The sequence below is a fragment of the Tupaia chinensis genome, unplaced genomic scaffold (assembly GCF_000334495.1).
Source record: "Tupaia chinensis unplaced genomic scaffold, TupChi_1.0 Scaffold144883_1, whole genome shotgun sequence".
Lineage (NCBI taxonomy): Eukaryota > Metazoa > Chordata > Mammalia > Scandentia > Tupaiidae > Tupaia > Tupaia belangeri.
Genome location: NW_006204742.1, coordinates 9,674 through 14,829, shown reverse-complemented (window position 1 = coordinate 14,829; position 5,156 = coordinate 9,674). Strand labels below are relative to the sequence as shown.

The window sequence follows — 5,156 nt, the reverse complement described above, 5'->3', positions numbered from 1 at the left end:
AAACTCACTCCAGGCATGTGTGCATGCGTGCCCAAGATCCTGAGAGGAGAATGGAAAATGGAGGAGAAGGGATAGTGTAAAATCAGGAACTTGGAATCCCTCCCCTTAAACCCCTAATACTAGCAATCTTTCTTTAGAAAGTTGGGACCAGTAGATGGCATAATGGTTATTTCCCTGGAAAAAAAAAAATGACTGCAAACCAGATAATTTATTTTATTTCAGAAGCATACTTTTCCTTATTAAAGTCACTGAGGAACCTATGATATCCTATCATTTCCATTGTCTTTGTTCAAAGTGTCTCTCTCCTGAGTCTCTTAAGTTTCTTTCTTTTTTTTTTTGGAGAGATTTTTGCTATAGGGCACGTGCGTCTGCCAGACAGACAGAGAGAGAGAGAGAGAAAGAAAGCGAGAAATCACCTTCCAGGGGAGGTGGCCACACCGCAATCCCTTCTCCTCTATTTCCTTTATTCTCCTCTTGGGATCTTGGGCATGCACGCACACGCTCCCAGTGAGTTCTAAGCCACCGAGTCCGGGACACAAACTGCTGTCAACTACATGAGTGTCCAGCGACAGCCATTATGCCAACTGCTGGTCCCTCTTGAGTTTCTTTATATGCCTTTTCTTTTTTATTGCTCAAAGGATGAAGGGCAAACATCAAAGCTTTTCCTCCTTTAACAGCTTGTGGCCTGGATGAGAAGGTGGCAATTCCAGGCGTAGTCTGGAGTATCTGATTAAATATTGCCTCCATTTTCTCTTCTGGCTCATCTACATTCTTCCCTTTCTTTATAGTAATTTGAACTTGGTATTTTTCCTCAATCAACTGCTGAATCTGTTTACTCTTTGTGTCCAAGTCATGTTGTCCAATATTTGAAGAAAAAGTTAATTCCTTTATCAGGGTTGGTCCAATTTTGAGTCGGACCTTCTCCTGCTCCCAAAGCTGCAGTTGCTCTTGGTGAATCTGGAGCCCGGTCGTGAGCTGGTACTCTGGGGGCTCTGTGCTTGCCTTCCTCCGAACCAGTCCCTTCTCACTTGTCCATGAGTCTGATCACATCAGCTTGGTGCATGTTTCCCAAATTATTGCCCTTCTCATCAAAGACATGAATAATTGGCTCATGAATTTTCTTCTGATGTTACTAAAAGCTGTTTCAGTCTTCGTTTTCTCTTTCCTTTCATGCTGGGGGTGTTCAACAGTGCTAAAAGCTTTCGCATGAATTAAGTAGGACAGTCTTGGGGCAGCAGCAGTAAGAGACAACTATGTGGGTGCTGTCTTTCGCACAGTGTGTTTACCGACATCTTCTAAAGCAATTAGTGTCCGTCTTGATGGTTTGTAGCATTAATCTCTTTAGAAAAAGAGCAGCCATCCTTTTTAGGAAACTCTGTAATCATCCCAGTCAATAAGCAATAGCTCTTCTTTAGACAATGGCAGCTAATAAGTGTAGAAGAAAAAAATCCTCTCAATGAAATCAAGCATGTCTCTTAAATCAACGAGTCCAGGACTTGAATCACATGCTCAGCCATGTGGGACCTGGCTGTTTTAACCACCACGCCATGAAGCTAGCTTGGAAGAAGTTACTCTTCTTTGGGTTTTCACCAAGTCCTTGCTTCTGTCTGCCTAGATTGGGCAGCCATTATTCTGAGTGCACCATGGTTATAGAGCCATCATGGCACTCTTGTTCTGTTCGCCCCTTATGCCTCTGCCCAGCCGACCCAGAGCAGGCGCACCCTTGGCACTGCTTCCCTGCGAGCAGCCTGGGGTAATCTCTTTTTAAGTGGCCAGATTTTCCCTATTTAAAACACCCATGCTAGACTAGGTTCCCAGCCCTTTGGTTCTTGGACTGGAATCTAGATTTCTTACATCCCCAGTGAGGAAAGTTTCAATTCAGATTCTAGTCTAACTAGCTTTTCTATTGTGGATATCATGATCTTTGTTTTTTGTTTGTTTGTTTGTTTGTTTGTTTGTTTCTGTTTCTCTTCCTTCCTCCTAACAAACAGCCTTTGGTCTTTCCTAAGTAGTTTTTCAATTGATCTTTCATTCCAACCATCTAATTTTTGTAACTCTATTTTTTTTAATTTTAATTTATTTTCAATATTCAGTCACTATACATTGCTACAGATTGTAAAGTGAATTAAGCCTACACACACTGTATCCAGTATCCATAACCATTTTCCATGCTTCTATATCCTCTAATCTTTCAGTTTCCATCATGGAGAGTGGATAGCTAGTTTATATTAAGTGGAGATATACAATCTCTCTTTCATAACCTGGCTTGCTTCACTCAGTAGTATATCTTCCATATTCGTCCACTTTCTATCGAATGCCAGGGTCCTGTTTTTTTGTCTGAGTAGTATGCCATAGAATATATGTGCCACACTTTTTCAATACATTCATGAGTTCATGGATATTTGGGTTTGTTCCATGTCTTAGCAATTGTGAATAAAGCCACAATAAACAGATACATAAACATTTTTCCAACTGGACATTTTCCTATCCTTTGGGTAGATACCCAGTAGTGAGATTGCTGGATCATATGGTAGTTCTAATTGTAGCTTTTTGAGGAATCTCCATTTTTTTCTCTCCACAGTGGCAGGACTAATTTACATTCCCACCAGCAGTGTAGGAGAGTTCTCTTTTTGATGCAGCCTCACCAGCAGATATCAATTTTTTTGTTTATTTAATCTCAGCCATTCTGACTGGGATTAGGTAGTATCTCATTGTGCTTTTGATGTGCATCTTCCACATAATGAGGGATGTAGAGCAGTTTTTCATATGCCCTTTGGCTCTTCATATGTCTTCTTTAGAGAGTTCTTTGTTTAGCTCATTTTCCCATCTTTCAATTTGGTCAATCATTTTGGGTTTTTTTTGTTTTTTTTTTTTTTTTTGCAGGAGTGGGGTAGAGAAGATAACTGGATTGAGTTCCCTGTGTATTCTGGTTATCAGCTTCTTATTTGAGGCATAGTTCACAAAAATATTCTCCTATTCTGAGGGTTCTTAATTCACACTAATTACTGTGTTTTTTGCTGTCCAAAACTTCTTAAACTGATATAATCCCAGCTTTCAGTCACAAAATTAACTTTAAAGAGACCCTGTCCTATTGTGTCTTACAGGGGACCTCATTTGGTCCCTGCAAAAAGGAGAGGGAGTCTCCTCTTGTTGAATCTCAAAGGCCATCAAAATATTCTGTGACTCAGATCAGCAGTTGGCATAATGGCTATGTCGCTGGACTCCCATGTAGTTGGCTGTGGTTAGAGTCCTGGACCTGGTGTTTTAAACTCATGCCGGGCGCATCTGTGTGCATGCCCAAGATCCCAGGAGGAGAATGGAGCAGAAGGGATTGTGGCATGGCCATCCTTTCTGGGGGGTGATTTTTCACTTTCTGTCTCTGTCTTTCTTGTGGACACATGTGCCCTATAGCAAAAATCTCCCTACCCCCCCAAAAAAATTCTGTGACCTCAGAGTATATTCCTTAATTCCTTTGATTAATAATTCTTTGAGGTCTTGCATTTTGGCTCTGTCTCTGGGAGCATCATTGTCCCATTGAGAGTTCATCTGTCTGAGAGAGTCTTGTCTCAAATGATCATAGCTGCTCTCCTAATCATGCCTCTTTCTTCCCCTGTCAAGTGGATATTTATTATAGACATCATCTCTACCCAAGGGTAATTAGCTGGACCCAAAGAATTAGTCTTGTTGGTCTTCCAGACCAAGAGGGCCTTCTAATAATAATTTTTTTTTTTAATTTCTTTTTAATTTCTAACTTTGGTACTTGTGAGTGGGACATTCAGGATCTGATCTCTTCTTTCCCCATGGGGACTTCCCTGAGGAAACACATTTTGGAGGTTTCCTTAGAAGCCCCTGAAGTGAGGGAAAAATTTTTAAGATCTTTCTTACATTGTTCTAATTCCTTCCTTTAGGCTAAAGTGTGAATTTATGGACTGGACTTCGGGTTCCATGTGAGCGTCCAGGGTACAGACTTCAGCCTGCCTTGTACCCTCTTATCTCCCATTCTGTGGGGCATAAAGAGGAGGAAGGCAAGATAGAGGGTCCCGGGATATTTTTAGATGTATGTGTGTGTGTGTTTTCTCTCTGTTTTAAGAGGAAACATGATAGCCAGCATAAAGCATAATATGTTTCCTTCTGGGAGGAGAAGGATTTATCATTCACATAGAGGATGAGGGCCTGATAGACCCAGTCCTGATCTGAGCCAAATTGGGGTCAAAAGTCTAAAGGTTTACAGATTGGTTCCTTGGCCCAAATAAAACAATACTGTTTAATCATTTTCTGTCTTTCCTTACTCTTTGTTCGGGAATTACTTTCCCACAATTTCAGCATTACCCTCTAGGGACTATCTGAGGGACTATTGGGAGGATCATCTTATTTCCTCCCTTCTTTTCCCTAGACTTAGAATTCCTGTTTCCCATTTTCACTTTAGGTCAGTGTTCCCAGTGTCTGAGTCTTCCCCATGTGTCTCAAAACTCCCACCCCATACTGGAGTTTCTTGCACACATCAGGACTCCTCAGCTTCCCATTCTGGAGGTTGGGATACCAGTCACCAGCCCTTTTGCTCCTTTTTATTTCCTGGTTCTTGTCCCTCCTTAGGACATTTGGGAGGCTCCCTCACCCCACCCCACCCCCCCACAGGCTTATCCCTGAGCCTGTACCTTAATACTTATTAAGAGAAGGATAAAACTTCCAGGAAGATTATACATCCCATGGTACTCAGCCAATGAGGACCTGAAGGAAGGACTGCACACTAGGGAATAAATTGTAACCAATTTGGTCTGCCCATCAGACACCCAATCATGCAATACCATCATTAAACTCATTTAAGCACAAATAAAACAAGTTATTTGATACATTGCTGTAAATGTCACCATCAGCTTGCAAGGACATAATCCTGTATTTCCTCCAGGAGCAGCAGTTCTGTAGTCTCTAACTCCATGTTTGTAGTTGTTTAATACAACACTGATACTGCAATAATGAAAATAAGCATTACATATTTAGTAATAAAGAAAACATTAAAGATAGTGGAAAAATTAATAAAATGCTAATTCATATACAAGGAAATCCCCACACACATTTCTTTTGAACAGATGCTTAGGATGAAAGTGAACTTTTCTACCACTTTGTAATAGTGTGTGTGTGTGTGTGTGTGTGTGTGT

General features: G+C 41.0%; 1 pseudogene; it reads right to left on the bottom strand.

Moving 5' to 3' along the window:
* Positions 1 to 257: 257 nt before the first annotated feature.
* The window catches only part of LOC102470993 (translation initiation factor IF-3, mitochondrial pseudogene), a 10,403-nt pseudogene continuing 5,504 nt past the window's right edge, over positions 258 to 5,156 (bottom strand).